Here is a 26,525-nt window from a genome sequence, read left to right as displayed (position 1 = left end):
GAAGCTTGTTCTGACAGTTTCAACTTGTTTTCAGGTCATTTTACTGATTTGTCTGAAAACTGCAGTAACATGTCCTTTTGTAAGGCTCTGCCAGAAGAAGCTTGTTCTGACAGTTTCAACTTGTTTTGCGGTCATTTGGATGATTTCTGTATGAAAAATGCAGTAACAAGTCCTTTTGTCAGGCTCTGCCAGAAGAAGCTTGTTCTGACAGTTTCAACTTGTTTTCAGGTCATTTAACTAATTTCAGTCTGAACACTGCAGTAACATGTCCTTTTGTCAGCATCTGCCGGAAGAAGCTTGTTCTGACAGTTTCAACTTGTTTCGAGGTCATTTTTCTTCTTTCAGTCTGAAAAATGGAGTAACATGTCCTTTTGTCAGCATCTGCCGGAAGAAGCTTGTTCTGACAGTTTCAACTTGATTTGAGGTCATTTTTCTTCTTTCAGTCTGAAATCTGCAGTAACATGTCCTTTTGTCAGCATCTGCCGGAAGAAGCTTGTTCTGACAGTTTCAACTTGATTTGAGGTCATTTTTCTTCTTTCAGTCTGAAATCTGCAGTAACATGTTTTTTTGTCAGGCTCTGCCAGAAGAAGCTTGTTCTGACAGTTTCAACTTGTTTTCAGGTCATTTTACTAATTTCAGTCTGAACACTGCAGTAACATGTCCTTTTGTCAGGCTCTGCCAGAAAATGCTTGTTCTGACAGTTTCAACTTGTTTTCAGGTCATTTAACTAATTTCAGTCTGAACACTGCAGTGACATGTTTTTTTGTCAGGCTCTGCTAGAAGAAGCTTGTTCTGACAGTTTCAACGTGTTCTGAGGTCATTTTTCTTCTTTCAGTCTGAAAAATGCAGCAGCATGTTCTTTAGTCAGCATCTGCCGGAAGAAGCTTGTTCTGACAGTTTCAACTTGTTTTGAGGTTATTTTACTGATTTCAGTCTGAACACTGCAGTAACATCTTCTGACAGAGGAAGACTCTGCCAGAAGATTTTGATTTTAACGGACAGACAGTCCGCCTCCGTGGTGCGAGCGGGCAGCAAAACAACAAACGGAATGGATCGAGTTTACGCCACCGACCTTAAAAACAGACGAGGACGAATCGTTTCCGTATCAGGCCGGAGTGAAAAAATTAATATATTACTTTTGAAATAAAAGTAAATGTGACAAAGTAAAAATGAAAAAGTAATTCGTTACACTACTCGTTACTGGTAAAAAGTAATATTATTTAAGTTACTAGTTAGTTTCCCAACACTGTGTATAATTTCCAAAAATCACACGGAAGGTCTCTTGCCAATCACATCCGGTCAGACAGCGTCTCCTGTCCGTCTGGAAAACTCTTCAGTCATAAAAATAATAAAAAATAATAATAATAATAAAAAATAAATAAATTTAAAAATAAATAAATAAATAAATTTAAAAATAACTAAATAAATAAATTTTAAAATAAATAAATAAATAAATAAATAAATAAATAAATAAATAATTTAATTAATTTTAAGTTATATTGCACCAGATCAGAACAGACAGCTGTCTCACTTTACAGGTATAGGCAGCCCTTCTGCAAGAGGAGAAGGTTGTTCTGCCAGTTTCAACTTGTTTTCAGGTCATTTTACTGATTTCAGCCTGAAAACTGCAGTAACATGTCCTTTTGTCAGTCTCTGCCAGAAGAAGCTTGTTCTGACAGTTTCAACTTGTTTTGAGGTCATTTTTCTTCTTTCAGTCTGAAATCTGCAGTAACATGTTTTTTTGTCAGGCTCTGCCAGAAGAAGCTTGTTCTGACAGTTTCAACTTGTTTTCAGGTCATTTTACTGATTTGTCTGAAAACTGCAGTAACATGTCCTTTTGTCAGCATCTGCCGGAAGAAGCTTGTTCTGACAGTTTCAACTTGTTTACAGGTCATTTTACTAATTCCAGTCCGAAATCTGCAGGAACATGTCCTTTTGTCAGTCTCTGCCAGAAGAAGCTTGTTCTGACAGTTTCAACTTGTTTTGAGGTCATTTTTCTTCTTTCAGTCTGAAATCTGCAGTCACATGTTTTTTTGTCAGGCTCTGCCAGAAGAAGCTTGTTCTGACAGTTTCAACTTGTTTTCAGGTCATTTTACTGATTTGTCTGAAAACTGCAGTAACATGTCCTTTTGTAAGGCTCTGCCAGAAGAAGCTTGTTCTGACAGTTTCAACTTGTTTTGCGGTCATTTGGATGATTTCTGTATGAAAAATGCAGTAACAAGTCCTCTTGTCAGGCTCTGCCAGAAGAAGCTTGTTCTGACAGTTTCAACTTGTTTTCAGGTCATTTAACTAATTTCAGTCTGAACACTGCAGTAACATGTCCTTTTGTCAGGCTCTGCTAAAAGAAGCTTGTTCTGACAGTTTCAACTTGTTTACAGGTCATTTCACTAATTCCAGTCTGAAATCTGCAGGAACATGTTTTTTGTAAGGCTCTGCCAGCAGAAGCTTGTTCTGACTAGTTTTCAGGTCATTTTGATGATTTCAGTCAGAACACTGCAGTAACATGTCCTTTTGTCAGCATCTGCCAGAAGAAGCTTGTTCTGACAGTTTCAACTTGTTTCGAGGTCATTTTTCTTCTTTCAGTCTGAAAAATGGAGTAACATGTCCTTTTGTCAGCATCTGCCGGAAGAAGCTTGTTCTGACAGTTTCAACTTGTTTTGAGGTCATTTTACTGATTTCAGTCTGAAAAATGCAGTAGCATGTCCTTTTGTCAGCATCTGCCGGAAGAAGCTTGTTCTGACAGTTTCAACACTGTGTATAATTTCCAAAATATCCCTTATTGGATATTAATCCACTCCGTTTCCGCACGCTCCCCCTAGATCCAGTACATTGGACTCCGGAGACGGCAGAAATCATATTTCGTGGCTGGCTGGATGAGTTAAACATGTAGGGGGAGAACAACTGTATTCCACTTCTCCCCTCAGTAATGTCATGAACCTGTCTTCTTCCCACGAGCTTTCTAGAGCGGAGAGAGAGGTGTTGGAGAGAGGACTCACTTTTATCCCCACTCCCACTCGGGTCGACCGCATGGAACTTCGCAGGGACCTGCATACATATCACAGGAGACTGAAAACTTTAGATTATTTGAATTACGAATCCAATTCTACAATAGAACCGTTCAGGAAGCCCTCTCATTGGAACCCGGCATGGACCTCTCCATCCATTTCTACTTTAATTAATCAGGATCTTCGCTCCTTTTCTAAATTTCGTTTTACAAAGGGAGCAAATTTGAACTTATCTGCAGAGCATATGCAAGCAATAAAATCTTTAAAAAGTAATAAAAACCTAATAATCAAACCGGCAGCCAAGGGCTCCCAAGTAGTCCTACAAGACAAGAACAACTACATCTTTGAAGCCAATAGACAGTTAAACAGTTAGACAGTTCAAGACACGAGATGGTCGGTGAGAGCGGTCGCACCGCTGCTGAGCTCCCGGCGAGCTCCCGCATTCCACCTCGTTCACTGCTCTACAGGAGGAATCAACATCTTCTTCTGAAATCCATCCTAAAAATATTGAACTATTTTGTGCTGATCTATGCGGTAACCTTACAGGGATTAATTTTCATCGAGTCCCAGGAAGTACTTTTACCGAGGATATCGGAAAGAAATGGATCGTTTCCGTGCGCCGCTTCTTCAGCGCATTTTAGAACTCTGGGCGATCTGAAGCGGTTTCACTCCAGGAGGAGAAACGTGCACCACCTGGACGGCAGGACAGTAAGGAAAATCATCTGTATGAGTCTACTTCTGTCCGGAAATATACACCCAAACCCGGGACCCGGAGACGCGAATTCTACGTTCACGGAGACGCCGTTCGACTCGCCCTTCGTCGCCGCTCACAACATCTGGAGCAGCGACACGTGGAGGCCGCGCCCCGAGGACTTCGCGACAAACCTCCCGAGGTCAACCCAGCCAAACGCCACATCGCCCACCACCGAACCCCCCCAGCAGCAAGACGGAGAAGGAGCAGCGCTAGCGTTCTCCCTGTTTTCACTTCCGGCACTTCGCGCCGAGGGACGCAGCCAACGCGCGACGGCGCGTCACGGAATTCCCCCGGCGCAGATACGTCACGGTGACGGAAGGGGCTTCCCCCGCCGCCCTGGAAACACAGACAGGGTCACATCGAGCAGAGGCCTCGGAAATGCGGATTATTCCCCCGGAGTTTTTCGCCACGAAGCAACGCCTGAGAACACCAGCTGCACTCCCACCCCCCAGCTGCACTCCCCCCCCAGGTATCGGTCGGCCACTCCCTTTGTTTACGATCGATACCGCCACCCCAGCGCCCCCCTCCTGCCCAACGGCCCCACCCTACCCCATTCACCGGCGGACAATATCCCCCCATCGATACCCCCTCCTCCCCCCAGCGTCCCCCCAGAGACAGTGAATGACAAAGGCTTCTACTCCACGGAAGATATGAATAACATTTTCTCGGGGAGAGGTCTTCACATTATTCATCTCAACGTGAACAGCTTAACATGCAAATCCAAGATGTCCGAGTTAACATCGATGTTTGGCAACGGTAAGGTTGGAATTCTCTCCTTTTCGGAAACCAAACTGGATGATTCTTGTAAAGACACTGAGATTGAGATTAAGGGATACACTGTTATCAGGAAGGACAGGGACCGTCATGGGGGCGGGGTCTGCATCTACGTTAGATCAGACCTCAACTTCACCGTTCTACCAGAACTAGGAACAGACACAGAGTCTGTCTGGGTAAAAATCATTTATCCCAGAGCTAAACCTCTGGTCATTGGCGCAGTATACAGACCCCCAGACCAAAATTCATTCTATGATTTATTGGAGAAGCATGTGATCGGCTTGGGAAGCTCGGAGGTCATTCTGATAGGAGATTATAACACCAATGTCCTTCGGAAAGACACCCCGACTTTCAAATCCTTCAGCAGCTTCTGTAATCTGCATAACTTTACCCAGCTGATCCAGCAATTTACAAGGATAAGCACCACTTCTAGAACCATCATAGACCTAATCCTGACATCGGACAAATCTAGAATCAAAAACAGTGGTGTCATCGAGTGCAATCTAAGTGATCACAACATGATCTTCTGCACTCGAAAAATTCATAGACCTGCAGCCCATTGTCACACCACAATAAACTGCAGAACCATGAAGCATTACTCCCCAGAAGCTCTAACAACAGCGCTGGAGGAAACTGATTGGTCTGAAACTTTAAACTCCGCCTCTGTCGAGGGGACCTGGTCTTCCTTTAAATCTGCATTTCTGTCCGTAATCGATAAGATAGCGCCCATAACTGCTGTTCGGGTCAGAGCCCGTACAGAACCTTGGATGAAGGGGGAAATATTGAATGCCATCAAGCTCAGAAACAAATGTTACTCTGAGTACAGAAAAACCAACAACGAGGAACTACTTGAAAAAAGCAGAAAACTACGCAATGAGGTTAACAAAATGATAAAAGATGCCAAAAAGAATTTCTTAAATGAGAACATTGAGGCAAACAAAAGCAACCCACAAAAACTGTGGGAGGCCCTAAAACAATTAGGCTGCAGCAACAGACTCCAAACAAAAACCAGTAATATCTGCATTAACTCAAGTGGTTCGCTCCAGACCGACAGGTTGGTGGTAGCAAATTGTTTTAACAGCTTTTTCACCACTATTGCCACCCTGTTGGTCAGCAAACTCCCCCCGCATTCAGGTCTGTACGGTTCTGACCACATCCAAACTCACTATGAGAAGCTAGGTGCTAAAAAGGACACTTTCTCTTTCACACCTGTAAATACCGTTGATGTGCTAAAACAACTAATTGCCCTTCAACCTAACAAGGCCACAGGCCTCGACCACATACCCACCCGGTTCCTCAGAGACGCAGCTGTCTCTATCGCCCCCGTGGTAACCCATCTGATAAATTTATCCATCAATCAGTGCCACGTCCCACAGGAATTCAAGACGGCGCGGGTTATCCCTCTGTATAAAAAAGGAAACAAATTAGAACCTGGCAACTACCGCCCTGTTTCCATCCTTTGTTCCATCTCAAAGGTTATGGAGAGAATAATCCAGGAGCAAATCAACCGCTACCTCGCCGAGCATAGCCTGCTCTTTGAATTCCAATCGGGCTTCAGAACATCCCACTCCACTGACACGTGCCTCATATATCTGACCGACTACATTAAGCGTGAAGTAGACTCGGGCAAGTACTGCGGCATGGTTATGCTGGACCTCCAGAAGGCCTTTGACACCGTTAACCATTCAATCCTATTGAATAAACTAGGGGCGATTGGTTTTGATAGCACATCAACAAACTGGATGAAATCGTACCTTGAGGGACGAGAACAAATGGTAGACATAAACGGAACCTTGTCCTCGTCCCTCCCGGTAAGCTGCGGGGTTCCTCAAGGCAGCATTCTAGGACCGTTACTGTTCCTCCTATACATTAACGACATGAATGCTGCCTGTAACTGCAAATTGTTCCTGTTTGCTGATGACTCAGCACTCCTGATTTCGGGAGAGGACAAAGTGCAGGTTGAGGAGGCTCTCAGCTCTGAGCTCACCAGAATCCGTACTTGGCTTACTGATAACAAACTGTCACTACATCTTGGTAAAACCGAATCGATTCTTTTTGGGTCTAAACACTCTCTACGTGAGATAAATGTTAATGATTTCAAGGTCACAGTCGATAATACAGTCATCTCCAGCAAAGAAGAGATTACCTATTTGGGCTGTGTTCTTGACAAATACCTGTCTGGCGATAGTATGGCAACTAAGGTGATCAAAAAAGTCAATCAGAGAACAAGATTTTTGGGCAGAATGTCTGCTTTTGTAAACAAAAGTGCTCTCCGGACGCTTGCTGGAGCCCTCGTTCAGCCCCTCTTTGACTATGCTAGCACCTCCTGGTATTCAAACATCAAAATGTCCCTGAAAACCAGGCTCCAAACCTCCCAAAACAAACTGATTCGGCTACTCCTCAATCTGGGGCCCATGACCCACCTTCTTCCTGGACATTTTGCTAGCCTAAAATGGCTCAGGGTAGAAGACAGGGTTAAACAACTCAAAATGGGATTGGCATTTAAAATAGTCAATGCAGCTCTGCCCTCAGTCCCCTCAATCCCTGCATACCTGACGGAACACCTCCACAGATTTAGTGACACCCACAGCCACAACACTAGAGGGAGCTCAAACAACAACCTGATTACCCCCTCCTATAGGACTAACATGGGTAAATCATCTTTCTACAATACGGCCACCCAAGGGTGGAACGGATTGACTCCCGCCCTCAAAACATGCACCTCTTTGGCCTCCTTCAAAACGGCCCTAAAAATACACCTTTTAGGGGGACAGAAACGGAGATAGTCATCACGACTCTCTCCGGGTCAAACCCCCCCACCTTTGTTTTTTTTGTCCACCGATGTTGCACGTATTAATTGCTTTAGTAATTTATTGTTATTTATGTAAGTTATTTATTGTCATTTCGCATCAGTGGTGTAATTTATTTTAGATTAATTGTTAGTTTGCACTGGCGGTGTAATAACATTTTATTTTTGTCTTTCTAATGTTACGTTGCATCAATTGCGTAATTTAATATTGGATTTATTTTTATTTGTATTGTTTTTTGTGGATGATTTATGTACGAAGGACTTTCAACGGAAACAAGCCCGCAAGGGCTTTTTTGAAATGCTCCTCTTAGACAGGATGTTTGACGTTATTTGTACTGTAATACATGCTACTGTGTGACTGTACTTGTACTCTAACATTCTATCTAATAAATATATTCATCATCATCATCAAACAATAGAATGCATTATGTAGTTTTGCCGCACTCAATTCAACCCCAGACCAGAAACATGATACACACCATACTTACTGGACTCCATCAGGAGAAACATATTTCTTTTAAACAACTTCAATACCTGTCTGGTCCAGATCCACCCCGTCCACGTAAGTTTTACCTTCTACCTAAAATACACAAACCCCCTGAAGAATGGTCCATCCCCGGCGTGGTTCCATGCGGTCGTCCCATCGTCAGCGATTGTGGTTCCGAGTCCTGTAGAGTGGCAGAGTATGTGGATTCCTTCATTAATCCGTTATCCCATCTGCACGGAAGTTATATCAAAGACACGTATGACTTTGTAGACAAGGTGAGCAAGATTACAACACCCCCCGAGGCCTTCCTTTTTTCTGTGGACATTAACTCTCTTTATACCAACATAGACACCACCCTGGGCCTGCAGGCTGTTCGACGCGCCTTTCAGAGGTTCCCGGACCCCGCACGTCCAGACGGGGCGGTTCTGGATCTGTTGGAGTTGGGCCTCACCAGGAACGATTTTGAGTTCAATAACCAATGTTATTTGCAGATTCACGGTACGGCAATGGGAAAGAAGTTTGCCCCGGCGTACGCGGACCTGTGTATGTGCGCCTGGGAGGAGACTGCGTTTGTAAAATGCAAACATAAGCCGTTAATATACCTCAGATATTTAGACGACATTTTTGGTATTTGGACACACACACAGGTAGACTTTACAGATTTCATTCACATCCTTGACACACATCACCCTGCAATCTCCATTACATACAACACGCACAAACAACGCATAGATTTCTTGGACACCACAGTTTTTTTTACACCAGGGGAGGGGGGATGCAGATCTCTGTCAACCAGAGTCCACTTTAAGGACACGGACAGGCATGCCCTCCTCCACCGCACCAGTTTCCATCCCAGGCACGCATACGCTGGTCTGATCAAGTCGCGGCTTATTAGATTCCACCGGATCTGCACTTTCCCGGAGGACGTAGAGGCGGCCACCAGAACCCTGTTCAGAGCGCTGCGACCGAGAGGCTATGCCAGGAGGTTTTTGAGAAAAATCAAGTCGCAGGTCAGGGACTTATTCCGAAACGGGAGGGAGGACAATGTGGGGGTAGAGGTGCTACCCATTGTCCCATTGGTCGCTAGCTACTCTCCGGACCTGGTGAGGCTCAGCACTGAATTCAGGGCCCACTTCCGGGAGGCCCAGGAGGACAATGCGGCCCTGAGGGGATTTAGACTAATTTCGGCCTACAGAAGAAATAAAAATCTAAAGGACATACTGGTCCACGCCTCTCTCTCGGAGGGGAAAGTTTTGTGGGAGGAACAATTTCTCAAAACATCCAAATTTATCCATAACCAACACTCGGGCCAGGGGGCACCAATTTGGCAGATAACGAACTTACAAACAACAAATGTTGTTCATGCTATTTCGTGCTCATGCTGCCATCAAATCTATATAGGGGAAACAAAAAACAGGCTTTTAGACAGACTGAAACAACATCTGTATCAAATCAGAAAAAAGCAAAAAGTAACGCTATTATACTCACACTTTGGAAAAGGATCCAAAACCTGTCCATTATGGGCCTGGAATCCAATTCGAACTGGTCCAGACCCCAGAGACAGAAAGTAGAGAGAAGGTGGATTAGTCGCCTTAGAACAACGGACCCTCTCGGCTTCAATGAAAGATTTTAAAGAAAATGGCACTTAAGATTGTGTTCATTCCATCTAAGAGTTTATTAATATATTTTTTTCTCGCTCTTCGGGGTGAAATTTGTGCATGATTTTCTCAGCTTAATTTTATTTATTATTTTTATCGAGTGAAAGAGTTTATTTGTTTTTTTTCGCTCTCCGGGGTGAAATTTGTGCATGATTTTTTCAACTCATTTTTATTTATTATTTCCATTGAGTGACTCTTAATATTAATAATTGCTTGTGTTTGATGGTTTTGGTTTTAACAGGGACAGGGCCCTTATTTATTATACAAAGCACTTTCCCCTTCCCCTTATTTGCTCTATGGCACTTAGTTGATTGTTATTATGAATTGCTTGCGTTTGTGTTTGATTTTTATTTATTAGTGTGATTAATATCATTATGCAGATGGAATCACCACAGTCAGAACCAGTTGCCGTGAGTTGCTCTTCTCTCTACGTCTCTCTCCCTTGTACTTAAGATGTATATGTGAGGATGTATAAGCACTTTGTCTATGAGATATGTCCGAAATACTTATTCATACATTAGAAAGCACTTATCGGACAAATATCAGAATATTGTGATTTTCTATGTGGGGTCCATATGTGAAAGATACCGTGACCTACCGAAATGGCATCAGAACCTGAGGAGAAAAGCATTGGGAGGGAGATTGCCTCAGTCCAAAAAGAAGATCCAAAAAGGAGGAAAACGGGACACACAGGACAACACATATATGAGATACAATTTATCTTGACAAACTGTTGTTGTGTCTTCTCTTGGTCCAGCCTGTTGAAGTCCATGGGAGAGGAGAGGAGAGGGGACCTACCTGTAAAGACAGAGAACATGTAAACCTGATGGGACGTTCCCCAGATCCCCCTCCCTGAGTATTCAGCCCCAGCCCTACATAGTGAATTTGGATTGCCCATCCATTACCTTTTCCCCTAAACTTTACTCCCCTCTTATGTCTAATTCTAACCCTTCCCCCCCCCCCCCCCCCTTCCCCTCTTGTTTCATACCCGACCCATCTCTTCTAACCCTCCCTATCCCTTATGCCTAAACTTTACCCTCCCTTTTTTTCCCCCCTTTTCCTAATCTAAAACCCTCCCCACCCTGTCCTTAAAACTTAAGCCTTCCCTATTCCTTTTTTTCTATACCTGTCCCAATTATTTTTTTCTAACCTTAACCCTAAATCCTATTTCTAAACTTAACCCTTCCCTTCTCCTTCTCCTAACCCTAACCTTTCCTACCCCATACCTAAAACGTAAACCTCCCCTCCCTATATCTGTCCCAATTACCTTAACCCCTTCTACCCCCCCTAAACCTAAACTTAACCCTTCCTTCCCCTTTGTCTGTTCCCGACACACTTCCCTCTTTTTTCTTACCTTACCCTTCTTATTTTATTTATTTTTCCTTACCTTGAATTCTCTCCATCCTCAGGCTAGATTTGAAGCGAAAGTGATTGATCACCTGTGCCCGTGCCCATCCAACATCTTAGGATGTTGGATAAAACCCCCCCTAACCCTAACCCTAACCCTAACCCTCTAACCCTAACCCTAACCCATCAACAGGGATGTGGTGGGGCACCAGCTGAGTGTCAGGCGCGCTAAATCTGGTATGTTTAACATGCGACACCCGACATGAATGTGATTCATTAGGGCCGACAAATCTGAACAGTGACCAAAGTTTACCTGCTGAATCTTTTTTCAGTTTTAGGTCTCCTGTAGACTCTAAAGTGTTAACCGCATGCTTTGATCTTTCCCACAGCAGCACGTGGAGCCGGCGAGACGCACGACTGGTGTAAGAATGCAGTAAAATGCACCTGAACATCCGAGGCTAGCTACATCTCCTGCTATAAAAAATTCACATTTTATTTTTTTGTCCTACATGCAGATTGGTTCTATCCAGATGACGTTGCGCCCAAGACAAAAAAAAATAAGACCTAGCCGGTAATATCCATCCAGAAAATCTGTTCCCGGGCAATTATTACTAGTAATTAATCATAACTTTTTTCTCATAAAGGCTCCGTGGAGGAAGAAGAAGACAGAGGGAGACAGTCTTCATCACATAATTTTGATTATTGTACATTTTATTTAAATTACTGTAAAATTTATTTATATTACTGTAAAGTTTATTTAAATTACTGTACATTTTAATTGTATTATGAGTCTGTGTATATATTAAAAGTTCTACTTGCAAATACGTGGACTTCATTTGTCTATAATATTAACGTTGAAATGGGATGGACTAAGAAGGTTATACATGCACATCAGGGAGACTACAGTTGAGACAAGTCAAACCGTATTCTCTGAGGTAAGAAAAATGAATAAAAAAGGGCAGAATGTGTTTTTGCTAAGTACATTAGGTCAAATAATTTATTTTATCCGAACGTGACTCATGAGTCCCTAACCGTAACCCGGAAATGGACGCGTAATTTGAGCCGCATGAAAGATGGAGACACGTAACCTGCGTGACCTCTTACAGGTCAATTTTTCAGCCAATCACAGCAGAAAATAGTAGGGAGACGCCATTTTGAGACTTGCGGTGGAGGGTCCGGACCTCGCGGAAGGACGAAAAAAAAAATATCAGCGAGAAAATGTTTTGTTGTCGTTTCAAGGTAAGGTCCATTATTTACCGTAACTGTCAATGCTTTTTTAAAGACCGAAGTTCGCGCGCCTGCTAAGTAAGTTAAACGGTAAAGATGACAGTAACGAACATGCGTTTTTTACGCTGCGGGGCGTGTCGAGGCAAGGCCGCGCTTATATACAGCCTGAAAAGAGAACTTATAGTTTGATGAACCGTATGACTGTATTAAAATAGCATCCATAAATTAATACGTGTTTGGGCCAGCCGATGCCTTTAATGCAGGGGTGTCCAAATCTGGGCTGAGGCGTGGCGTCAGGTGTGCCATGTAATTATATTTAGACCCCGCGAGGCAATATAAAATTCATATCAGCGTTGTGCGGTACTGAATGTTAATGTTTTGGTGAGTTTTGTTAATAAAGTAATAAAAAATTATAGTAGAATACAACATTCACCGCTAATACTGAAATTACCATAATGATCTGCTCTTATGTTAAAACTTTATGTTATTATTCTAAATTATTATTCTTTTATTTGATCCCTGTATAGCAAAGTGCAGAGCCAGAGTCCTCAGTGACTAAGGAGCGAGTGGACGCAGATGGCGAAGAGCAAGCTGCTACGGAAGCGGTACCTAACCCTGTAGTTGAGCTTCCTCCAGTCCTGCAAAGACAGGTGTGACACTGCCTTAATGAAAAAATGCAAGGAAGAAGCCATCAGCACTTAATGAAAAAAACTAAAATGTCTTCTACTTTAAACAGATAAGCAACTAAGGGGTTGGTTACGGATATGATACAGATGAAGACTCTGGGCAAGAAGAGGGTAATTCTGTAGAATGTATTGAGCTGCACATCACTCGGGATTGGTAAGTGAAGTTTCTTCAACCATGAGTAAATAATGTCATAGGAAACATCGTTACCTCACACAAAAATAAAATCGGGCCTGAAGTAAATCATCATTCCTTTTTTCACAGAACGGCTCCGTGGGAGAAAATGTTATTATTGCTTTTCATTTAATAAAAGTGCAAATTGCAAATCCATTGACTTTTATCTGATTTATACATTGCAATGTTTAACTGGGGGCAAAAGGAGAGCCATTAGACGCTTCGTAGACTTGGTCAGAGTGAATAGACTTTGATGGTTTTGACAAGTCCAGAGGAGAGCTCGGGTGGCCCGTTCGGTCAGAGGATGCTGAGGACGAAAACGGCAGTGAACAGGGCTGATGATGATGATGAATATATTTATTCAAATTATTGGGTACAAGTACAGTCACACAGTAGCATGTATTACAGTACAAGTACAGTCACACAGTAGCGTGTATTACAGTACAAGTAATACACAGTAGCATGTATTACAGTACAAGTACAGTCACAGAGTAGCATGTATTACAGTACAAGTACAGTCAAACATCCTGCCTAAGAGGAGCATTTCAAAAAAGCCCTTGTGGTCTTGTTTTCGCTGAAAGTCCTTGGTACAGCTTGCATGAGATGTGATGTGGAGACAAAAATAATGATTCATAAACATTAGTTACACTTCATATTATTAAAGTATTCGGATTCTGATATTGTGTCAATAGTGAGAATGTTAACATTTTTTGAAATAAAGAAGGGAGGGCACAAGTGGGAATCCAACACGGGACCTACGCGCTGCGGGGCAGGCACTATGACCGCCGCGCCAACGGGGCACACGGTAAGTGCACAAAAGTACACACAAGTACCGCGATTGGATGTTCACTGTTCAAAATGGATGTTCACTATGGCACGCTGGGTAATGGAGTTCTTAGATGGCGCGATGATGCTAACGTTTAGCAGCGCTTTTTTATGTTACTGTGTTGATGCTGGGTAATGGAGTTCCTATACTACAAACACCACAGTTACGTCGACATGTCAAGCCACCATGACTTCTAAAATGTATTATTATTATTATTATTCCTATTTTGGGCATTTATATCGGACACAGGAAGTGACGCGAGGACGCGTAATCCATACTGATACTGTCATGCCCTTTATTGACACGTCTCATTACGTCGTGTCCGCCTCTGCCCTACATTGCACCACACACGTGACTCATGGTCCGGACCTAGACTTTGAAACTTTTTTTTGATGTTGCTGTCATTACTGACATGCTTCCTGTGACTGATGTGTTCTTTAATTCTATGTTCACCGTGGTTGTGGTGAATCTCAGCCCTGTTCAGCTACAATTTTTTTTTTTTTTTTAATGTTGCCTCTCCTTTTCCTCACATCTTGGTGTCAAGACATGGGAGCCTTTGCTGGAAGGACTTGGGCCTCTTTGTGGACACTGCTGTGGCGGCTGCTGACTGGTCAGCCCCTAATGCCAGTGGTGCCCGTTTTTCCGCCTCCTGCCGAACGTTCAGGTTCCCTTTGTCTCTCTGTGTCTCTTCTCTGAGGACATGCTCTCCACAGCTGTTTCTCCTTCTCCTGTGCTCCTCTGCCCTGCTGTGGATCCTCTGAGTGTGTCTCCCCTCCTCTCTCGAGTTCCCCCCCCTCACTCTGGGCTGCCCATAAACATGATGTCGGCCTGATAAGGAACTGCCAGCCTGTCTCCCTCATCCCTAAATCCTCTTTCCGCCCCGGGCGACGCCTGCGAGGGCCTCCCTTGATAAAGTAGTTTGGCTCGGCCCTGATGAGATGCCGTGCCTCCCTCGGAACCTGTTTTTGCCCTGTGCTAAATTGACCCATGGGTTTGACCATGTGTCAAAGGGGAGGATGTGTTGCTATTTTCAGGTTCATTGGTTCAAAAAGAAAATTATATACACAAAAAATATATGATTATGATGTGTGTTTAATGTGTGCGCATGACATAATGTTGGACGGACGCGTCCATTGACTTTTCCATTAACTTGCTCGTCTACCTCAGGGACGTTGTCAGCATCTGATGATGGACTTGGTGGAACGCTCGCCTTGCTTTCGAATTTGGTTGAAGCACAAAGAAACACGAAGTGCTTCAGCGATGGAGAAGATGATTTTCTCTGACAATGGTTCAACAATGATTCATGTGTTGCTAACAAAATGCTTTCAGAACTCAGTGACAGACTCAAGTTGGACCTGAAGACACACTGCAGTTATCAGGCGCACTCTGGAGGCGCTGTAGAACGAAACAACGCCACACTGAACGAAGTTACGTTGGAATTATCCTGGATTAAATGTTTACCTTTGGTACTGATGCAATTACAGATGAGAACTAAACCACAGCATAATCCGTCGTCACCAATTGAGGTGTGGTTTGGATGACCTCCAGACACTGGACTGGTTCCTGTGGCCAAGCACACTGTGTGATGATGCACTGACCCAATACTGCATAAATCTGACGCAGGTACTGACTGAGACCAAAGAGAGAGGATGTCTCCTTGCCAGCAGCAGCAGCAGACTGTAATTGTACTGTAGTACATGCTACTGTGTGACTGTACTTGTACTGTAGTACATGCTACTGTGTGACTGTACTTGTACTCTAACATTCTATCTAATAAATATATTCATTCATTCATGCAGGTCCACCCTCCCCATTGGATGATGCAGGTCCAGCCTCTCCGCCAGTCGATAGCCCTCCCTCTGACACCGAAATGTCTGCGGTGACGGAGGAAGCTCCTTCGACCAGCCAGGCTGCCTGGTCCCCACACACAGGCTCTAGGCCACAGGCCGAGGGAGGGAGGATGCAGGCCTTGGCGACGACCCCTGTTGCCGGGTGCAGTGCCTGCGTGCGTCTGGCCGCAGAACTGAAGGTCACTAAGGCTAACTGCTAATTGTTGGGGTTGTCAGGGGCTTTCATTCATTCTGATCTCTCTCTCTCTCTTGACAGTGGGCGTGGCAGAGAACGGAGCGGCAGTTACAGACGCACCTGAAAACCATCATCCCCATTATCCCACGGCTTAAAGTCCCTCCGTCCCCACAGTCAATCACCGGATCACCCAAATGTCTCCCGTGCCTGTCTCCCGTCCCCCCCGATCTGTTTCCTGGTTTTTCCCATTCCCGTCCCTGCTCTTTGGTGAAGCCGTTCCGTTCTCTGCCGTTTTCTGAGCTCAGCTGAGTATTTTGATTTTGTTTATTTGAGTTAATTACCCATCCAGCTGTGGGTTCTGCACTTTTGTTTGGCTGTGATTTTGCATTGTTTTCTTGTTGGGACGTTCCAGCCCGTCCACCCCCTCAGTACAGTTTTTGACTGAGTGTTTTGTGTTTTTTGGGAACCATTAAAGACTGTATTTTGATTTCCCAACTCAGTCTCCGCATCTTTGGGGTCTGGCTCTGCTCCTTGGCCTTACGGGACACGACAATAATCGCAGTATTAGAATTCAACCAGAAGGATAGCGATGTGTTATTAATTTGGTGGTCCATTGTCAAAAGTTTAAGAATGAAGACTGTGCTAAACATTCTTTCCTCTTCAGAGACTTTGACTGACCCACTGACCCAATACTGCATAAATCTGACGCAGGTACTGACTGAGACCAAAGAGAGAGGACGTCTCCTTGCCAGCAGCAGCAGCAGATGCACCTGCCCGAACATCGGATCCAGAGACTTTGTGCGGGTAAAGAACACCCGAGGAAAGTCCTGGGAACACCAACGGTGGCCGGATCCCTTCAAGTTCAGCTGACAACCCACACGGCTGAAAAGTACACTGAAAAGTGTGAGTACCCCTCGCACTCAGCAGGCCACACCTCCGGTCCAGAGCGACACTGCGCAGATGCAGGACCTCGCTGGCTGACAACACTGTTAAGAAAACATTTTTAGCTGCTCCAGCAGTGCGTGCTAGTAACCACCTGCTGTAGGCCATAGATGAACGCCACCATAGTCTAATAGAAGAACCTGTCAGTCGGCTATCAACACACACTCCTGACAGAAGCTGTGCCAGAAGAAAAGAGTGATTGGTGAATAAAAACGCATCACTCCACCGACCCCTGTGCACACCATCCTTCCCGATGCCACTGCTTTTCGACCCTCTGCCCCTGCTCATTGCTCTCACCAACTTTGTTGGGCCGGAGAGGGACAGCACTACGAAGATACAGGACATTATAATCATCATTTCATGTATAACTCCTGGTGCCGTTATTCTGTCTTTCAAGAATTATGAGTTTTGCCTACGTGTTTGAATTGTCTATGGTTCACAAAGAACCCCACTATTTTGTATGGTGTATGATATTTCTCTGCTTTTGGTTCTCTCTGTCCTATCTTGTTCATTTTTAGTGATCACTTTTTGATGTGATCAAAGGGGGAAATTGTATTGGCAATAGAATAATTACTAAGCATAATGACAATTATATAATTGATAATTGCAAGAGAAATCAAGTAATCATTAAGTGGTGATTAAACAATGTTAAGTAACTTTGATACAGTGAAGGTTAATAGGACAATAACTGCCTGCAGAAGATGAAAAACAATATTCCATTCATGCATCGACAAACGACCTTGATGCCTGAAGGGAGTACACCCGCTTGCAGCTGAACTACATCACAGTTTGACAGTTACCGTATTGGCCCGAATATAACACGACCCCAGATATAATACGACCCCCTCTTTTTCAAGACTCAAGTTTGGGAAAATACCTTTTGAACACCAATTTCAATTTTTATACAGAAAATAATTACAGTACATCTGAAACAAATGATTATAACAATAAATTCGAGAGAAAAAGCATGTTATTTTGCCACATTCAAATCATGCAAAAACTGTCTCACATCTTAATATCTGAACATTTAAATATGTGAACTAAAGTGCAATCACATTTGTAAATGAATGGCTGAAGCGCAGCAACACAAGATGGATGCCGGCCAGACGTGCTGAATCACTGAAGCTGCTTTATTTTACTTGCACTGTTAAACAAAACTCCGTTTCCTCCTATTGCTCGCATATCTCTGTCTCCTAGTTGCACTCTCTCTCTTTCTCTCTCACAACATATAAATAAGGAAAAACATTGCAATAAAATAATGCTAGGCGTTTGCTTTAGCCTGGGGAGTTCAGTTCACCGTTCGTTGTAACGATATCTGGCGCCATCTAGCGTTCAGAATGGGTATAATGTCTAGACCCCGAATATAACATGACCCGACTTTTTCAGCCTAATTTCAATGCAAAAAACATCGTGTTATATTCGGGCCAATACGGTAGTCTCCGCTCTTGGAAACTCCCTTGTAAACCACCTGTTTCTTGCTCTAAAAGAACCATTGTCTGTGTGCCTATAAAAGCAAGATGTTTTCACTCTTCTTGGCTTCAGTCGGTCAGCCGGTGTTCTGCTTGTCTAACTGAAGTCCCAAGGCCTTGGTAAAATAATTAAAGACCAATCTTACAATCTTCATGTGTCTCTATTATACATTTATTCAAAGTAACAGAAAACTGCCAACAACTGTATCCAGTAGATTTTAGTTACTTATACATATTGGACTACAGCACCGTCACAGGCAGCGCTACGCGCACACACACACACACACACACACACACACACACAAAGTGCCCATGTACCTTCTAGACATGGAATGCTCTTCACATTCATTCAAGTAGAGTCCATGCTAAACATAACTCCCAGGAGCCGCTGGGATTATCAAGATTCAGTTGTCATTTGTGTTCTTGTAGTGATCTGCCGACAGAAAAGAAATAATGACGGGAAGGATGAAGGACAAGACCTCGGAGGGGTACTTGCATTCACATCTCCTCTAATCTCTAAATGCCTTCAATGTTGTGACTTCCTCTGAATCAAGTTGAAAGTTGTCTAAGCTTTGTGAAACTCTCCCTCTATTCCCCGTAGTCTTGTTCTCTTTCTCCCGCTGTTTGTCCCTCTTTCTCTTTCAGGTCCTTCTGTCCGTAGTGCTGCAGAACCTGGACCTGTGTCCCTCAACACTGATGTCCACATCGCTAGCATTAGCATTTTGTTTTTGTCTGCTCCTGCTCTGTCTCGCTATCACTTCCCATCCATCTCCTTGTTTTTGACTCGTCTCCGACCTGCCATTCTCTCTCTCTCTCTCTCTATCTCTCTCTCTCTCTCTCTCTCTCTCTCTCTCTCTCCCAGCATGAGCCTAGGTTCTGTCCAAGGTTTCTGCCCGTTAAAGGGAAGTTTTTCCTTGCCTCCGTTGCTCTTGTGGGTAAAGTTGGGTTCTGTGTTTCCCTGCAGGTCTTAACCTGCTAATCCTGTAAAGTGCCTTGAGATGACTTTATGTTGTGATCTGGCGCTATATAAATAAAACTGAATTGAATTGAAATTCTTGGTTGTGGACGTCAAAGCTGTCAGAAGTCCGCCGCATATTTTTAACAAGATGCACCCACTGGTGCTGTTAATTTGCCGGAATGGACATGCATCTGTGTGGTGGAGTAACTGTGTGTCAATTAAAATTTCAACTTGCAAATACTTTTGACTTCATTTGTGTCAGATCTTCACATTGAAATGTTTACAGGGTTTAACTGGGTTTATCGGGTGAGAAGCTCCGTCATCTGGGAGGGGCTGGGAGTAGAACCGCTGCTCCTCCGCGTTGAGAAGAGCCAGTTGAGGTGGCTGGCTGGGTCACCAATTCAGGATGCCTCCTGGACCCCTCTTTGGTGAGGTGCCCCCCGCGACCCCGCCCCGAAAATGGATGGATGGAACATACAACATTGAACTTTAAAACAAACACACTGATTTCGAAAAACACACTTTTATTTAGCAAGAAAACACATGAATAAAACCGAAATACAACTATTTTCACTTGTTTGTGTGTGTGTGTGTGTTGCAAGCATGTATGTATCTGTAAGTTCTTGTGTTTGTTTATGTGTCTATTTAAATATTTTGTTGCTCCCCCTCTTGGACGTCGTCTTCATTCTGCATTTTCGGCTCCCATCGTCCATTCCCTCCGGACAGGCGTTCGTACTGGCGGGCTGCTGCCCGCCACACACCCAAACGTGGGTGTGTGGGGGGGGGTGTGTGTGTGCGTGTGCATGTGTGGGTGCGTGTGGGTGGGTGTGTGCGTGTGCGTGTGTGTGGGCGTGGGTGTGTGTGTGTGTGTGGCACACAAACTCACTCACACGCAGCCTACAGTGTGTCTTGTTAAGACAAAACGAATGTTCAGCGCCCTTAAAGTCAGACTTACCTTTTAAGATGTCCAAATTGAAATGCAAAGCAAAAATCAGCGTGAATCCGGCTAGCACACATGGCGGATGGTCGTGCTCCTAACTAAGACCCATTCACAAGACGTGCCTCCGACGCATGCAACTTTCAGCCAATTGGGGGCCCTCACATACACGGATTAAAATGATCGGCGTCCCATTGTGGAACGACAAGCATGGAAGCTGATGGAGATGCGACTCGTTCTCAGGTGAGATACTTTACCAGTAATTACTGTTTATAGAAATGTTAATGACTGTTTAAAGAGGTAAATGCGAGCGTGCACGAAAAAAATACCAGCCCATTCGCGGATTAAACTAATCAGGGTCCCATTCAGAAGCGTCAAGAAATAGACAATAGAAGCTCGTAGAAAGGCGACTCATTCTCAGGTGAGATACTTGACCGGTAATGACCGTTCATAGAAATGTTAATGACTTCGCAGCTAGTCGCATCCGCTGCCAGCATCCCGTGGAAGGCGCCATGAAAGATAACTTTTAGGGGCTACTCTGTCGTGACGCGAGGCGATATATAAATCTTACCAACGCTGGGCCAGTTCCGCTGTGCTAAGCTCCAAGCGGCTCTTTCCTCGACCATTATTAACACGAAAACGTTTACTGTACGTACTATATATTTTTATTTCTCAAACAAATGTTTAGTTCTGAAAAGGTTTTGATCTTTGGTTTCATTCTATAATACTGAAACAATCTATTTAGATTAATGCCTGCCTGTTAAACGTGTATAAAGTGTGTGGTGAGGGGTTTTACAGCCTTAAAACATTTATGTACATGTATAATAACTCAAAAAATAAATAAAGATTGCTACATTGCGGATTTCACTTATTGCGGGTTGTTTTTGGAACATAACCCCCGCGGGAAATGAGGGACTACTGTATTAGAAAATAATGGAACAGGACATTCGCCGCTAATACTCCAAAACACATAATGCAGTGGTCTTGTTTGGAAGTTTTTGATTATTAATATAAATTATTATTATTATAATGTTAAACCTTTCCGGTTCTGGTCTCCAAACCTTGGTTGGGACAAGCTTCTCTCCGGACGTCGACACTCAGGCTAGCAAGACGCACCAACAAACGTTTCTCATGGGGGTTCCTGATGCGGTGCGAGACACTTAAGTGTCGGCTCATAGTACAAACCACTTTTTCGCAAAATGGACAGACGTTATTGACCATATTCTCTGAGGGAAGGAAAAAGGGAACGTGTTATTGCACAGCTAAAAATATTATACTCTTCTTACCAGCGTATGTTCATAAGTAGCATCCTAAACAAAGATCTACAGGTCAAAAAAAACAACTGACATTGTGATCGAATAAATCAGAGATGTGTGTGCGCTGGTTGCATGCAAACCGAAGCCCAACGGTTTGAAGTTAAACTTACCTTTGAAGATTTTTGTGTTATTAAACAGGTTACACCACAAATATCAGCTTTACCGAATGACTATCAGCAATGAAAGAGCAGCGCTGCAAAATAAAATGAGCTAGCGGAAACGAAGCTGAACCGACAAAATGGTGAAGAAGGGACGCGTTTGCTGTGAAAGAAATGACACCCCTCCCCCCCATCGTTTCAACTTTCAGCCAAGCCAATCAGAGCAGCCCCCCCCCCTGAAAGCCTTATTTGCAGGTAGGTAACCAGAAACTTCCATTTCGTGGCCTTTTTTTGTGGAGAGAGTGCCAGAAATGTTCAGCGTCCGAATTTTCATCTGTTTTCGTTTTAAAAATGAATCGCCAACCAGAAGTCACTTCTGAGGTAAGGAGCATTATTTACCTTTTAATGTAGGATTTATAACTGTTCATTACTATTTAAATACGCAAGTGCGCGCGCCCGCGTGCGAACACTGGGAAGAAGAAAAAAGCAAACGGGACTTGATTAATTTTCGAAATCACTATTTATTTTTTTGAACATATAGCAAGAACCCCAGACCACAGGATCCCCGCAACGAGAGGAAGATCCTAACTTTCGCCAAGACGCCGATGCAGAGATTGAAGCGCCAGCCTCGGACGCGGAATCCGAGGCTGGCGTTGCAAGACCGGAGGTGCCGGGCTCCGCTGGCCGCATTCCAATGGGAAAAAAGAAAAAATCTTTGCATGAGTGTCCCATCTGTCATATTGCATATACTGATATTATTCAGCACTTGCGTAAGACAGAAACGGTCACCCATGAAAAAGAGCTTGTTTTGTTGGCCCAACTCGCCCATCGTCAGTAAGTATCGTGTTATGTGGTTAAAATCGTGATGTTAATAAGAATGCTTCATGTACACACCCAAATCGGAATAGCGCTTGTTCCACCGTCCGTCGGACGGTGGAACAAGCGCGATCCACCGTCCGTCGGACGCTGGAATAAGCGCACAGTGGATCGCAGCTACCTCTTCTCCCCCTCCTCCCTGGATGCCTTTGCGGATTCTCTGCAGCGTAGGAATAATGAACACTCCTAAAACATGAACCGTTACAGTATGGCCCAATCTAGCTCGTTCCGATCACAATTCTATCCCGATCGATAAGTGTGTTTTACACAGAGTTACCATGGGGGCATCACAATATTTTTCGGGACAAGCCGTCCTTAACGCGCATGTCTGTGACGTCAACTACACGCGCTCGTGTTGTTGCCGGAAAATAGCTGAAGCATAGCAAGCTAAAAGCAAAGTGTTTACCAAGGAAGTCGCTGCGAATTCTTCTTCCACAATTTCCGGTCTTTTAGTTCAAACTGCGCATGTCAAAATATTAATTTTCGATCGAAAGTGTGCTGCATGAATACGCAAATTCTAATCAAATCTGATTTTTAGGGTCCATGAACACGGTGCATCCGATCACAATTTTACTCTGAACTCTGATCGTAATAAAGACATTTTGTGCATGTAAACGCACCTAGTGTCCCCTACTGGTCACATATTATATCACAATTACATATCGAGACAAGTATTGCCATGTGATATTTAACCCTGCAATTGATATATTTATAAATGTGTTTTATCGGATTTCCACAATCCTTGCATGCATTTTCATCCACTGAATGAATTACTTCCACATTTTCAGTTTCAAGGCCAAACTTGACTGCCCGGATGAGTCGTGTGGCTCGAAGAGGATCCAGCGGCTCGACAAGCACCTGCAACGGGTCCACAACATGGAGGTATGTATTACAACTTGGTCCCTCTGTGTTGAGTCAGGTCTAGATATTGATCTCACAACCTCGGTCCTGCATCTTTCACTTTTGCAGAAGGCAGACATTGCCATCCACATGAATGTGGCCAAAGGGAAATATACTGCAAGAGAGCTGGCACTCCTACGGGCGACCAACCCTAATCCTCCCATGGTGTCTCACCTTGATGAGCCGGATGCCAGCACGATTAGAGAGGGTGTGCGGAGGGTTATGGAGGAAAGAGTGGATGCAGGTCCACCCTCCCCACTAGGTAATGCATCAATTGAGTTATTGAATATTGGTTTTATTATTTTATTTGTATTGTTAAATTTGCATTGTTAGTTGTGGATGATTTATGTACCAAGGACTTTCAACGGAAACAAGACCACAAGGGCTTTTTAGAAATGCTCCTCTTAGACAGGATATTTGACTGTACTTGTACTGTAATACATGCTACTGTGTGACTGTACTTGTACTGTAGTACATGCTACTGTGTGACTGTACTTGTACTCTAACATTCTATCTAATAAATATATTCATTCATTCATGCAGGTCCACCCTCCCCGTTGGATGATGCAGGTCCAGCCTCTCCGCCAGTCGATAGCCCTCCCTCTGACACCGAAATGTCTGCGGTGACGGAGGAAGCTCCTTCGACCAGCCAGGCTGCCTGGTCCCCACACACAGGCTCTAGGCCACAGGCCGAGGGAGGGAGGATGCAGGCCTTGGCGACGACCCCTGTTGCCGGGTGCAGTGCCTGCGTGCGTCTGGCCGCAGAACTGAAGGTCACTAAGGCTAACTGCTAATTGTTGGGGTTGTCAGGGGCTTTCATTCATTCTGATCTCTCTCTCTCTCTTGACAGTGGGCGTGGCAGAGAACGGAGCGGCAGTTACAGACGCACCTGAAAACCATCATCCCCATTATCCCACGGCTTAAAGTCCCTCCGTCCCCACAGTCAATCACCGGATCACCCAAATGTCTCCCGTGCCTGTCTCCCGTCCCCCCCGATCTGTTTCCTGGTTTTTCCCGTTCCCGTCCCTGCTCTTTGGTGAAGCCGTTCCGTTCTCTGCCGTTTTCTGAGCTCAGCTGAGTATTTTGATTTTGTTTATTTGAGTTAATTACCCATCCAGCTGTGGGTTCTGCACTTTTGTTTGGCTGTGATTTTGCGTTGTTTTCTTGTTAGGACGTTCCAGCCCGTCCACCCCCTCAGTACAGTTTTTGACTGAGTGTTTTGTGTTTTTTGGGAACCATTAAAGACTGTATTTTGATTTCCCAACTCAGTCTCCGCATCTTTGGGGTCTGGCTCTGCTCCTTGGCCTTACGGGACATGACAATAATCGCAGTATTAGAATTCAACCAGAAGGATAGCGATGTGTTATTAATTTGGTGGTCCATTGTCAAAAGTTTAAGAATGAAGACTGTGCTAAACATTCTTTCCTCTTCAGAGACTTTGACTGACCCACTGACCCAATACTGCATAAATCTGACGCAGGTACTGACTGAGACCAAAGAGAGAGGACGTCTCCTTGCCAGCAGCAGCAGCAGATGCACCTGCCCGAACATCGGATCCAGAGACTTTGTGCGGGTAAAGAACACCCGAGGAAAGTCCTGGGAACACCAACGGTGGCCGGATCCCTTCAAGTTCAGCTGACAACCCACACGGCTGAAAAGTACACTGAAACGTGTGAGTACCCCTCGCACTCAGCAGGCCACACCTCCGGTCCAGAGCGACACTGCGCAGATGCAGGACCTCGCTGGCTGACAACACTGTTAAGAAAACATTTTTAGCTGCTCCAGCAGTGCGTGCTAGTAACCACCTGCTGTAGGCCATAGATGAACGCCACCATAGTCTAATAGAAGAACCTGTCAGTCGGCTATCAACACACACTCCTGACAGAAGCTGTGCCAGAAGAAAAGAGTGATTGGTGAATAAAAACGCATCACTCCACCGACCCCTGTGCACACCATCCTTCCCGATGCCACTGCTTTTCGACCCTCTGCCCCTGCTCATTGCTCTCACCAACTTTGTTGGGCCGGAGAGGGACAGCACTACGAAGATACAGGACATTATAATCATCATTTCATGTATAACTCCTGGTGCCGTTATTCTGTCTTTCAAGAATTATGAGTTTTGCCTACGTGTTTGAATTGTCTACGGTTCACAAAGAACCCCACTATTTTGTATGGTGTATGATATTTCTCTGCTTTTGGTTCTCTCTGTCCTATCTTGTTCATTTTTAGTGATCACTTTTTGATGTGATCAAAGGGGGAAATTGTATTGGTAATAGAATAATTACTAAGCATAATGACAATTATATAATTGATAATTGCAAGAGAAATCAAGTAATCATTAAGTGGTGATTAAACAATGTTAAGTAACTTTGATACAGTGAAGGTTAATAGGACAATAACTGCCTGCAGAAGATGAAAAACAATATTCCATTCATGCATCGACAAACGACCTTGATGCCTGAAGGGAGTACACCCGCTTGCAGCTGAACTACGTCACAGTTTGACAGTTACCGTATTGGCCCGAATATAACACGACCCCGGATATAATACGACCCCCTCTTTTTCAAGACTCAAGTTTGGGAAAATACCTTTTGAACACCAATTTCAATTTTTATACAGAAAATAATTACAGTACATCTGAAACAAATGATTATAACAATAAATTCGAGAGAAAAAGCATGTTATTTTGCCACATTCAAATCATGCAAAAACTGTCTCACATCAGAGAGAAGATGAGTACATCCTTTAGTCAAAAAAGATTTACGACTTTGACCTTTGACCTAATATTTGACCTTTGACCCAATATGAAAATTAATAATTAATAAAACATTTTATATAAAAACATTAATAAATTAATAATGACCTTTGGCCTCGTATAAAATATTAATTAAATATTAATTAATAAATAATAATTAATTAACATCGTATAAAATAATAGTACTATAAAAAAAATAAAAAAATAAAAGTAACTTTTTTTGGTCAGTAAGGAGGGTAGGGTGCAACCCCCCTTCCCTTCCCCCTGACACTCCACTCCTCCGGATTGTTCCTTTATGAAGCAGAGTAGAGAAAAGTAGAACAGAGCATTATTTTATTAACATAATAGTAACCCGGGAGCAGCATATTCCTCTCAGATCGTCCTTGCACTGAGTTAGAGAGAGCGAGAGCAAGCCGTTATAGTATCTTTCCACACCTCCTCCACGCCCCTTCTCCTCTGGGGTCCTTCCTGAGCTACGCAGCTGCGGATGGGGGAGATGAGACA

This window comes from Brachionichthys hirsutus, unplaced genomic scaffold (genome assembly GCF_040956055.1).
Source record: "Brachionichthys hirsutus isolate HB-005 unplaced genomic scaffold, CSIRO-AGI_Bhir_v1 contig_1021, whole genome shotgun sequence".
In the NCBI taxonomy this organism is placed as follows: Eukaryota; Metazoa; Chordata; class Actinopteri; order Lophiiformes; family Brachionichthyidae; genus Brachionichthys; species Brachionichthys hirsutus.
The sequence above is the reverse complement of the archived record's forward strand: the minus strand, read 5'-3'. Positions refer to the sequence as shown.